Source organism: Sylvia atricapilla, chromosome 6 (genome assembly GCF_009819655.1).
Source record: "Sylvia atricapilla isolate bSylAtr1 chromosome 6, bSylAtr1.pri, whole genome shotgun sequence".
In the NCBI taxonomy this organism is placed as follows: domain Eukaryota; kingdom Metazoa; phylum Chordata; class Aves; order Passeriformes; family Sylviidae; genus Sylvia; species Sylvia atricapilla.
In genome coordinates, this window is record NC_089145.1 from 13,978,437 (window position 1) to 13,992,017 (window position 13,581).

Consider the following 13,581-nt stretch of genomic DNA (forward strand, 5'->3'; position numbering starts at 1 on the left):
TACAGCTCTGGAAAAATGAGAATCTTTCCACATCAAATGAGGTTTCCCTTGCACTTGTAGTATAACGGAATTACAGACATCTCTTAACTACCATTCTATCATTCATTATTAATATAGTTCCTAAAATTCCATTTTATTCCTATTTTCTCCCATCAAGGAACATGTTACTGCAAATCCTTATATAACTCACTAGCAAGCATGGTAGTCTTCTCTGCATCCTGATCAAAGAAACCTTTGCAACACCAGTTAGAAAGTGTTCACTGCTCCAAGTCCCACAACCAGTCCCTATCAAATTGGTCATGGTGGGAGCAGGTACACAAGTAACTCCTGGGAATTGTCCATCCAAATTCAGAAGTAATATATTTTTAAACTAACACACACACACAGAGAAAAAAAAATTAAAAATATTAGAGCAGCCGTGCAGAATCATGACTTCACCAGGCAGAGCTGTTCAGAAACACACAGGAAGATATGATGTCTGCCCAGAAAATCTTACAATCTCTTTGAAGTCATAATCTCACAAGGAGATGAGAGAGATGATGTTACCCACCTGACAATTCCATGGCTGCCTAGTACAGACTTAGCAGTTTGGATTCAAGGACATTTTTTTAAATCTATTTGCCTATTTCCAATGTTATTTCTATTATTCTAAAACCTTAAAAAAGAACAGCATCTGTTGCCATTTTAATTTTTTTTAATCTCACTTAATTTTAATGTTTCTAGGTTACAAAATTTACTTCATTTAGCCAAGGCTGTGATTGTATGGATCATACCATCATATGCATACACATATATATATATATGCCTTCCTATTGCTGCCACCTCCTACGATGCTGAGTGGGATTTCCATATGAGGAAGGACTTCAAAATTAAACCACCCCAAAATATTTCTGCAGAAGTAACCGTGGTGCCACTGAAATCAATGTGAATTTAGTGGCTGGGTTCAGAAAGATATTCGGTCCCTTCTCTCTTTAATCCATTCCTTTGTACCTTCAGTTATTTTCTTTGCCCTTCTCCTGACATTTGCTATTTTGGTTTTGGGTAGGGGAAAAAAAGGCAACAAAATACTGGTAATTCTCTGTTGGTCTATCATGAGACAAAGGATAAAAAGATCCATGGATCAATTATAAAATTTCTATTTTAGAACTGCTCACAGAACTGTGGTATATTAGACCATACCTAAGAAAACTATTTTTCCATCTTGTTCTTCCCTACTGTTGTGCAATCTAGCATTTAACAGTATTTGTCTTTCTTATTTGTAAAAATGTGTGTGTATTTATGGTAGTACTTTAGTAAAGTCTGTACATACTGCCTTTCTCTTAACATAAGGAGAGATGTTAGCAAATCAGCAACAGAGAGCCCAGCCTTACTGTTGTTGAAACTCAGCCAAAATTACCACCAACTTCAAGGATAGAAATGAATTTTCCTGCAGTATGGTTCAGGATAAATTAATTGCTGTGTACTGGGTTTTTTTTAGTAGACAGGGTGCTTATTTCCATTCCAAAGCACTAAAGTGCAGTAGATCTTAGCAATTTATTAGGCGCATCCATATTCAAATACATGTTTTCATAATCTTTTAAAGACATGAGCATCTTTAGCACACTGCATCAAAACATAGAGCTCTAATACTGACAAAGCTCATCATGATCTTATGGGTATTTTTTTCTACAAAGGACTGTAGAATACATCCCCCTTTAAACCACATGATTTCAATTAGTGTTCAACTAAATCACATCCAAGCGCTGTGTTTCGTAATAAAAAGGGCAAGCAGGGGTATTCAGACTGAAAAATTGGGCCCTGATTGATAATCAAGTGTGTAATTCTTTCTCATGCAAATACAGATGGCAAAACTGAGTTTCCATTTTGTATAAGCTTGATCTTAGGAAATTTTAGTACATTCTTGGGGTATAAATCTGATAGAAAAGCCATTTTGAGATCTTTGCAATTGTCTTACAATTAGCTTCTCAGTTACTATATGCTGAATTTGATCTGAGGAAAGAACAGTTTAGAAGGCTGACTTGGCTTTCCCTGCTGAATATTGAATTACATAAATATGTGATTCATTCCAAATGGTACACAGAAGCGGTAGGATCCGATGAAATCAGAGAAATCTATGAATCCATGGAGAACCACCTCCTCCCCCTGGAATATAAACCAAATGCTGTCATTTCTAGAATAATTTTTACATCTCTCTCCTGTGCTCACTAAGTAACCAGATTTTGCTATCTTCACTCCTACTCCTGTAGTGATAGCTTACTCCAGGAATATCCCCGTTTCCGTCAGGCTGAGAACAAGGTACCACCCAACACGGGTAAAGGTGAAAGGACCAGGCCCTAATTGATTTTAATTTCTTTCAGATAAGATTTATAAAATGTAACAGAGGCGCTAATAAATCATGCAATAAAAATTACGAATAAATTGTGGGCCAAGGCTTTTTGCAGTGATTGCTTATGATGTAAGACCCTTTAATGACAGTAAGTTAAAATTGCATTGTAATGGCCTTTTGTAAATGCAATAAATCTCAGGTTTCAGTGCACTGCAGACAGGCAGCGATGTGTGTGCTGCACATGAGCTACCAACACGGGCATACATTGCTGGCACACACTTACATAATTCTGTTGATACTTTGGGAGCAGCAGTAAATCTCAGCATTGCTAGATTTACTTAGAAAAATCTTGGGTCAGGACCACTGAGGGGTTGCGACTGCAAGAAATAGCTTAAAATGTCATACTGGCTTTTTGCTTGAAAACCTGGGAGAGAACGTCCCTTTTAAGAAGCAATACAATGGATTATTTGTTTTTAAATAGAAAAGGCAAAGCCTACTGGTGCCAGGACAGAAGTCTTCTAATTTTCAGAGGCAAATACAAGTTAAAACATACATTGTCATCTGCACAACCAAATTGATCTTCTAGCCATTCACAAAAAAAAAATTAAATGCACACAGAGATACACCAACAGTTACCTAAAAATTACTTGTTTTGACTGCAGCAGAGTTTCTCTTGCTGCCCTCATTTGCCCTCAAAAAACGTATTCTGAAACACAGAAAGATCTAGTCAGCTTGGGTTGCTTGTCATTTAACATACCTAAGAAATGTAGCTGCAGATTTCCCTTGAAAACTCATCCCAATACCCCTGTTCTGTTTTTCAGTTTGGGCTTCTTGCAGTCTTCACTACACCGGATCAATTGACAGGTATAGATGGTGGAGGCCACTTCTGTGATTTATCTAGTAATTAATTAAATTAAAACCTTCAGTCAGACTTCTTCAGTCTTGATAACAGACAAAGTGAATAGGAAGAAGTCTCAAAAATTCTGAGGACCTACAACCTCCAGCAGAAGGGAGGTCATGTCCTAGAGCAGAAAAGGACACAGGCAAGAAACGAACAGACCATCACTAAAATCTCACCCCACCTTATAGGGCCGTGGTCCCAACTATCACTGATTTTAGTGGGATCCAACCAGAGACCCATGTAACACCTATTTCAGGTAAAATTTTTCAGGACAAGGACAATTGTGTAATTGCCACAACACGCAATGCAAAAGGGCTTGCCTTCACAGCAGCCTTTGATCTCTACTCTAAAAACACCACAACATGATCTCAGCCACATTGTGCTATTCCCGTTTCCCTTTTTAGCATGGATCTCCCCTTCGCTTCTAGTGTGGAGTTCTGCAGGAAATCTAGTGACAGTACGTCTTAGCACTTCTCAGGAATGTGTCCCGCATAATGCAGAACTGATTTTAACTGAGGGCTTTTCAGTGAAGCACTTGTAAGGACAAACCAAGAACAACCTGACTCTGCTGTGGTGGCTCAACCAATACCCAGACTAAGGCAGCTGCTGTGGGGTGGTGTTTGGTTTCCTTGTTTTGGGCTAGTAGCAGATCAGCATAGGTCAGAATTTTGTTTAAGTGGTATTGAAATTTAGTGTTGTGTTGTTTAGTGTTCAGTTGATAGGAGTTCACTGTCTATCCTACCAAGAAGTCCCTGAGGTGCTAGGGATTTTATTAAAAGACCTAATGTAAATTTTAAAACTGTATAGATTACTTAAAATGTTAGTTATGTCTAAGCAGCAGGAAATCAATAGTGCAAAAGTGCATTCACTGTTCTAAAGAAATCATCTTTTGGAGAACCTGCTCTACTAAGCAAAAGAGGCTCAGTTTTCACTGTGTCAGTGGCATGGACTACAGGCAAATAAAAAGCTTGAAATTCAGAAAAAATTCTATAGAGCTTTCAACTCCAAACCACAAATTTATCTTCATGTCCATATTACCATCAGCTATAGGAATGCCTAATACTGTGCATTTACTCTTCTCAAAGGATATCTTGGTTGGGACAGCAGGATGACCCTTTGTTCTTACTGGGTGATTGTTAGCGCTCATTCAGAACATTCCCACATGTCCTCAGATGAGTACACAGACCTACATGGTGGAAATTTACTAGAAAGCAAAAAATAAAACCCTGAAAAAGCCCCCAAACCTGAGATTTGGACAAATGATTGCAAGAAACCAAATTAATGCAGTTTATGGAGTGAGTATTTGTTAGAAGATCTGACCAAAGCCCCGCTTGCTTGCCTATGTTAGCTCTGAAGGATTATCTCAGGAGGAGCATCTGCAGCATGCCAATAGTGCAAAGGCAGGTCACAAACATTTAGCTCAGCAAATGAACATTTGCAGTGGGCACAAGCACACAAACACCACATTTTATTAGCTCAGTACGGCACATCATTTGGGTATGCTTCAGCCTCTCTCATTTTCTATGAATTTTACTGTGTGTGAAATCATGCAAGATGTTTAATCTTTGTATGTAATTTTCAAAATAGAAAAAATTTCTCAGGGTTCTTGCTTTGCACTTTTTCCTCTCTCCCTTACTATATGTTTATTTCAGTAGCTAACATAATAGAGTTATAATTCCTGTGACACCTCTAAATGCTTGTACTATAAAAACAGCAAGTTGAAATCTAAAGGAAGGCTTTATGCTATACTCAGATGTAGTGTTTTCCAAACCAACCTGGACTGCAGCAGAAGATTACCTGAAGCTGTGATCCTTCCAAAGGTGCAGTATGTGCCTGAGTTGTGATGGCCAGTGCACAGGGCTTCTCTGTCACCACCTCTCCATCACTCCTGCACCCAGGAAATCTAGCAGTCACTTCCTACATCTTCACTTCTGAGGGCAGACTCATGAAAGGGTGTCACCATGTGGGCTCAAACTTAGAATTCCTGAAACACCTAACCCTGCATTTGTAGTTTTTTTAAATGTCTGCTGAAATTTCCCAGTGCCCACAGTGTTGTTTCTGCATGTGCCCAAAACTGCCTTAGTACTGTTGGCAACTACCTTATATCAAAGCCTTATTGATGCCCATAGTTTTCCTTCACTAATAGGAAAAGTCCTTTAAATGTACTTGCCAAATACATACTGAATATAAGCTGTTTTTAAAAACATACTCAAACAAAAACATGAGATACTTGTAGTATGAAACAGTTCCCTGGACACAATAATCTAGTGGCTACTGTTTTTCGCTTAGAACGTGAAATTTCCAATTTAATATTTTCCTCCCACGCATGATTTCAAATTTTCATCTGTCTCTGCTTGGGAGCCTTCCCACTTCACAAAGCTGCATAATCCAGGCAGTTAGTGAAGTTAATCCAATTTGCACAGCATGAGGAGTTCACAAACCATTTTACTGGGAAGATGGCAAAGCAACATTTCCCAATAAAGTGGAAGAGGCTGTTCCTCTGTGGTGGTTCTGGGCTACTGAATTCAGCAAGATCAATAGCAGAAAACAAATATACATAGTGGCATTATCAGAGACGGTCTTAATGTTGGCATATGACAAGACTGGTCTTTTTCTTTTTACTCACTTGTTGGAAGCCAGTTCCTGGTAGGAAACAACCATATGTTGTCCTCATGCATTGGACTCCAGGGTGAGCCATGTGCAATGATTTCAGGATCCCTGTGCAGCCCCTATGGAGAAGGAATGTGCAAAATGCACAAGAAAGTAGGAGATGATACGAAGAGTAGATGATATACAGAACTGGAGAGGACTTTTTCACCCCAGAGGCTGAGCAGTTATGTCACGCTGCAAAGTGAGCTCCAAAGTCAGTGTGAGGACACATCACATAATTTGTTTTGAAAAGACCTACGTTTCCCAGGGCTATCAATCTGTCACCTTTCAGTCGTGCCATGGAAATACAAGCATTCTTAAAATCTCTGAAGGCTGCCTTTTCATCAATATTTTAACATAAGCATTCTTTTAATTTAAATGGAGATTGATCACTTATATTTTATTACTTTTTAATAAAAAACCCATCATCACCATTAAAGGAAAGTGATCTCAATGAAACTATTGCCAAGATAAATTTAACTTGGAAAAGCACTATAACAAGTCTTTGCTAGATCAGAGCCTTTTACAGCACGTACGCTTAGTTCTGGTTTTAACAACAAACACAGAAGTGATCAATGGATATTCTAGCTATTACATTCACTGCTTTCATGATACACTTAAAACTAGTCCAAAATCTTACTGGAAACTGTGAAGGGTGTATTGTTAAATATCCCTCTCTGCTGTAACTTACCTTATATAGGAAGGCTTGCCAGGGGCGCTTAATGAAGCGGAGACAGTTTTGCAATTTTACCATCTGTTATCAAGTATACTCCTGCTATAACAGAAATACAATTGTATTAGAATTTATAAGTGACAAACATTGGAAAAAAAGTATTTTCTTTCATTGTTTAAATAGCTTTGCAGCATAGTCCAAAGAACAAAATGTTTGGACAATTAATAAAACATCTCAGGACTGCTTTAATTAAAAACCAAGATACAGCAAAAGGATAGTTATAGAGTTGAACATAGCCACAACACAACAGGAAAATATAAAGAAGAAACCACATTATTCCACAGCCTTCAAGTTTAGACTTTAATTCAGGAAAACACAACCTATTTTGATATTCTATTAAAAAAAAAGTCTACAAAAAAACCCATTTGAAATGTGAATGTCACTGAAAAAATTGAAAATGCTCCATCTACACTAGCTAATATGTGATGATTGTAGAGTGCTTAAGAACAGCATCCTCCTAACCTTCCTTCCACCCTAACTAAGGACCTTTGGGGTAAAAACTCCAATGAACACTACAGTTTAGCTTCACTTATGTGCACTGGACTAAAAATGAGCACTTAATATTTATGTGAATCATTGTCAGTGTCAAGTGAGATGAAGCTTATAAAAAGAGATCCAAATCAGGGAACGAGTTTTAAGACTCAGTGGGTAAATGCCTCTTTACGTACGGTATTATTTATAGATATTTTTTAATCTATTCTGTCATCTTGTCTCTTAAATTATTAGAAAGTAAGAAAGAAGGAACTACGGCAAATGTAGATGAAAGAGAAATTTTACTGGGAACCATGGCAGGAATATGAGCAAAAGCCAGGAAGTTTAAAGCTGCGCTCCTAAGCCCCTTACTTACAGTATGTTCTGTATGGAAACAATTCCATCCTATTTTACAACTAAATACACACTTTCTTTAACTAACTATGCTGTTGAAATAGGAGGAATGGTATTTTCAAGACTCTCTGGCATCCAGAAGGCTTGCTATCACGTCTGAAAACAAGCTAATCACAAACCAATTTCAGCATTGGGCTGAGTCTTGTCTCCACGGTCTCATGAAGCCTTTGTCATTCTACATTAATCAAAGTCCCCATTACATATAAATGTTGAGCTCACCACAGCCACAACACAAATTTCGGCATTGGATCCCAGCTTTTGTAGCTCTCTTAGAAGTCATTGACAACTGCAGATGGTCCCTAAGTTGATCTCTAAAGGTTCTAAGCATTAAAAACTTAAAATGCCATTGTGGTAGCTATTTATCCTCATGTACATATATTTATCGTCATCTGATAAGGAGGCTACTAATACTGTCCTGAATCAACAAGGTTCTCTGAGTCTCAAACATTTATGAAAATACTTTAAAAAGCAGCTACAAAAAAGGACAATAATAACAAAAATATGATTAGAATTTGAAGCAAGTATTCAATATTGAAAATACTTAAGACAATTAAGATGCAGATCACCTTGTAAGAAAATCCAAAGGAACAGTGTGCATCCACAAGGCTTCTGCTGGGTTCTTGCAAACAGGAGAATGTTATGTTTCACATGTAGGAATCTAGGGAGGTGATACTTACTTTCCTTCTGCTAGCAGGTGGAGAACTCTACTTTGAAGCAATTGGAGCCGTTTCTTCCTTTGTACAGACACATTATACAACCACTATCCGACAGGAAATAAAACTGGGTAAAGCAGGCAGCTGCTCTTTTCCCTGGTTCTCCGTAGTTATGGAATACTGCATGGGGGGAATATGTATCCATCCATAGGCTTTTGCTTTGGCCATGCAGATATAATTTTTATAAGCACCAAGGTGAGGTTGTTTTTGTACTCTCTTCATCCAGGTAGGATTTCAACGTAGCTATATTTCTGCTGAGAAAAACATACAGAGCATTGTGTTTGATTTGAAGGCATTTCTCGCAAATAAAAGCTTCTCCTGCTCTTGACTTCAATAGCAAGATCTAATTCAGACCAGTGAGAAATTGCATCTAATATTTTTGCTCTAATTGTCCTAAATATATTTTAGAAGTGAGATGTATATGTTTACAGGCACAAGAATTGCTGTAAATTTAAACAGAGGTCGTAGATGCGAATGTTAGGAATAATTGCTTTTTTTTATTGCCACAAGGATATCATTCATCCCAGTAGTCAACCAAGTTTTATTTAGCAATATCAGTCTAACAGATGCAATTTCCACTTATAATAACTGTGGGCACATCATTAATTTAAGTAACTGCAAAACTTATAGTAGAAATACTTTCCTGTGACATCCCTTGCTCCTCACTTTGACAACTGCAGAAAATAAAAAATAAAATGAAAAGAGAGATTTCTGTTATGAGCTTGTACAATTGTCCAACTGCTTGTACAACTTGCACATTAGTTTATTCTAAAGATCTGTAATGTACACAGATAGCAAAAGGCTCACAAACACATCGAGAAATTATGTGTGAAAGCTACATTCACAAGTCTTGCTCTGTGTTTATTGAGAGACCAGAAACTGTATTTTGAGAGGAATATCAATAAGGACTTGGATTCAAATGAAAAAAAATATTTTCCATTTACTGCCTACACTGCATAGGGTACTAGCTGTAATCAAGAAAAATTTCAGGATGGGATGAATCTCTCAAGCTGCATAATTCTCAATAACACTCAGTGGAGTCCTGCTATTAAAATGGCCACAGGCCACAAAAATGCTTTTAAGCCAAATCAGTAGCCCAAATTACAAATTCTAGTTAACAAAATTCACCACAGGCTCACAGCTTAGGGTAGAATATATTCTTTTTTAAAATACATCTGCCTTTATCGAAATGCTTAGTGGTTACACATCACTTTCAATGTCAAATTATGCTGGAGCAGAGATTTGTTTGCTTTGGGGTTTTTTTACACACAGAAAGACATGAAGCTTAAGTAAAGTCACCATGCTTGTCACCAGCCCTTCTTACATTTATTGCACAAGGTTATTTGTCTTTGCAATTCAGCTGCTTGTGAGAATTGCAAAGAGAAACCGTCCATGACTTGATCTTTTTGGAGGTTTACATTTTTGGAAATTTTGCAGATGACGTTTGGGAAGCCTTCTCACATTTTGGCTAAGAAAGAATATTGTTACGTACCCCAGTTTCAGATCTAGGGCTGAACAAATAAATGTAGACATGCTTTGGCAACAAAATACTTTTTCCTCCAATTTCTTCCCCTCCTCTCAAATAACTTTTTTTCAAAGCTTTACCCTTTCCTCCACAAGAAAAATCCCAAAATTTCTCTTCTCTCCCCAATATTAATTTCTTTTTCTCCCCTCACGCTGACTTAATAAAGAAATGAAAATTAAAATGGTAGTCAGAAAAAAAGAACAAAGCAGCAAAATTTATGAGGGAATATCAGGAAATAAAAAGGAAATAAGTTTCTGCACAATATACTGCTAAAACCTGTAGGTAAGGAAAAAAATTTGCTTGTTTGAAGTCCAAAGGACAAATATGACAAACCTTGTTGAATGTTTTCAAGGAAAAAAAGGATCTCCTTTTTTTCTGAATTGATTTTATAATTTCCATTGAGTTTCTTACAAATATACATCTATCTACTTGCAGTCCTTTATCTTGATTGAAGTGAGGGGTTTTTGGTTAGTTCTAAATTAGTTGGGAATATAAACAGCTTTCCATGTAGGTCAGAAAAAAAAAAAACCCTTCCAATTATTCTCAACCTGGCACTGTGGTTTTTTAGCCTTTTCTGGACATGAAAATACTCTCCCTTTTAGAAGCATCAACATGTTCTTGTCCTGCTGATAGTTCCTCTTTCACCCAGAGAGTCTGTGGCACGAATTCTGGGTTTTAAACAGCATTTTAATCACTGCTGAATAGCTGCTCTCCTGCTCACGGAGCATGGGATGCTATGCAGTGGAGGAACTGCAGTCACCATCAGACGTGAGAAGGACACTCCTGAAGTGGAACTGCAGAAAATAGTGGTTGCAATGTAAGCAGTGAGAAGGAAAATGCCAGGAGGAGGATATATCTCGTAGAAATAGGAGATGGAGGGAGTCTTCGGAACTAGAAAAACAAATCACTGTAGGGAGTGGGATGTCTCACCCCTCGATGTTTGCTGGACATGGAGGGACAAATAGAGTTAGGACCCTGGAAGGGGAGCACAGGATGACAAATCAGCAGCTTGCTAGTAGAGAAAGACAGTCAAGAGTTTGAAATCTCAGACTGTGGCCACTTAGAGCAATTCCTTTTTCAGCAAGGTGAGAACAACCTAGTCAGAGTAATTCAAGTGAGTTAGCAATATGCGGTACCTTCTGCATGTGCTGCAAGCAAGAAAACAGCCCTCACGAGAGCCCAGGAGGAAGGGGGTTTGCAATAAAAGATTTTGTGGCCAAGAAAGCAGATTTTGCTCTTGCAAGTTTGCCAAAGAATAAAAAAGTGTTAGGCTCCACATGAAAAGCTTTGTGTATTGTGACCAGTGCTAATTCTGGATAAGCCTTTGCTGTGAGGACACGTGAGGATTTTGGACAGCATGTTCTGATGCACTCATTTTCTTCTGTGAAGGTCGGACACCTTGATGGCTGGCCCAAGAGCTGGGTAGGACAAAAAAAGAGAGAGAAAGAAGCCAACTTCATTTCCTTAAGAGCTCTAGAATGGATATTTCAGCAGTCCAACCTAGCCAAACTCTCTTTGCCACTCAGAAGTCCTGCACAAGAATTATGTCCTTCACCACGCACACAGACTTCTTTCAGCTGTGATCCAAGACTAAATGGGATTTGAGAAGAAAACAATTGGCTTAAATATATAGGGCAGTTGTGGAAGTGAGAGCACGCCACAGGCACTTGCTCTGTCAGACTAAAAGATGCTGTGCTGGTTCCAGCAGTGGTTCTCATACAGGAATTATTCTGGGGATGATTCTCATGCACCCTTTTGCCCTTGTTTGATCACATTAATTTAAAAAAAAAAAAGGGTCTAGAATAAATGAGCAGTCTTTAATTGAGAATATTTGCTGTCTGATGAAAAGCTGTGGCTTCTTAATGTATTCTGTTCACTGAGGACTCCGGTATGAAAATACATGTAACATTCAGTCACAGATACAGTGATGGAGCTGAAGCAACAAGGAGATAAGGTAGCAAACAAAAATGTTACAATCTTATTTGGGTATCCCAGAAATGCAGCAGCTCTTGATAGACTTCAAATGAGACTTCTGGCAAGCCACAACTTCTTGGTAATGATTTACATCTATAATCAGGATAATAGAACATTATTTATCTACCTCTTCTGGGTATTGTAGAGACTAACAGTTGCACAGTAATCCGGAGATAAATTGGAGACACTAGATGAATTTCCACTATCATGTTTTCTTCAAGCAGGTGAAATGAGGACACTTTGACACAGAAGGAACCAAAGTTTTCTCAAAATAAATCAAAGAGATCAGAAGGCAGTTTTTTCTTTGCTTCATTCTGATTATTCAGCATTCCTGAATAAGATTGACAGAAAATGAGAAAACAAAGCTTTCGTGGATGAGAGAGGTAAAATGTAGTAACATTTAACACTACATCTGCAAAACAATAGTTTAAAATCCACAAAATTATTTCTGCTGTTTCAGATGAAAAATTCATGCAAGATGCACCCAGTAGATTGTGTCTAACAGACTATTGACAGATCTAATAAATAACTTTCAATTACATAATGACAAAATTTAAACTTATATCTCCTCATATAGGCATCTTAAAACAAAAACATGAAGTTAAACACTAACATGCTTTACCAAACCCCATATTTTAGCTGGCCCTGGTTCATGGCAATGCCATAAAGTCAGAAAACAGTTTAAGTGAATTAACCCTTGGTCTCCATAATCTGTGTATTCTGCCTAGAGGTTCTGAATGGAAGGAGCAAGTTACACATCAGCCCTGAAGTGCAAAAGAATGAACCTTTGATATTTATCTTGGCTGTTGTCAGAAAACTGATCCCCTTCCCAGAGCAGGCAGACTAAGTATGAGCTGAGAGCTGTGTCTAGCAAAGTGGGTCTCCTCCAAAGGACCAGCACCCTGTGGAATGGAGTGCCAGAGCAGATGCTCTATCTGCTGAAGCCTGACATATGCTGGGGCGCCCTGAAGAGTCCCAGGAAGACGCAGAGTGGGAGCACTCTCACCTTTTCCTCAGCTGGGCTGGCTCTGTCTCCACGATTATCATTACATTACAAGACCTCCGACACAAAGGCATCTGGCAGATATTGAAGATGAACTAATCACTTCCCTGGGAAACATTCAACCAGATGTAGCAGAGGTACTGCTACAGATCAGGGGGGAGGCAGAGAAGTCAGGAGAGACATGGCAGAGTGACACTGGGATATCTTCTGGCAGTGTGTTGGGACAAGAAGTTACTGCCCTAGAGACTCAGGGAGCAAGGCAGATGATAAAACAGTCACCCATCTGTGTGTCAGATCTCACTGTCTCTGAAAATGCCCTTTGATTAGGATGCAGACTAGAGGGTGTGTTGCAGGCATGTGAGCAGCACAAAACACTCCACTGTAATAATCTGATAATTCTTGCTATAGGTGAGCACAAAATGGCTGGATGCCTTGGGCAATGCTCGGGGGCCAGTGTGTTCCTAAAAAAATATGTACTGCTTTTGAAGAATTCATTCTACCTCATATTTACCATGGATTTACAGGGATAGCCTGAAATCGCTTATATCATTACCTAATTCAAGGAATCAAGGGTGTTAAATTTGACTTCTCTTGTTGATTTCTTTTTCCTGAGTACTTCCTGAAAGGACCAGGAATTACTTCTTTTCCAGATAGAATACCAACAGAAAGCTGCTGGAATTTCAACCAAAACCAAAATCCCAAACCAACAAAACCATCCCTTTCTTCCTCAGTGTTCACTGATTATAATTAACGTCAAGTTAATCAAAACTCAAACAAGACCAAAAAAAAAAAAGGTCAAAAAGCAATTATATTTCTAATATGTTCCCCAGTCGATTGCTTGCTTTTCAGGCTTTAGCTGCATGGCAATTTCA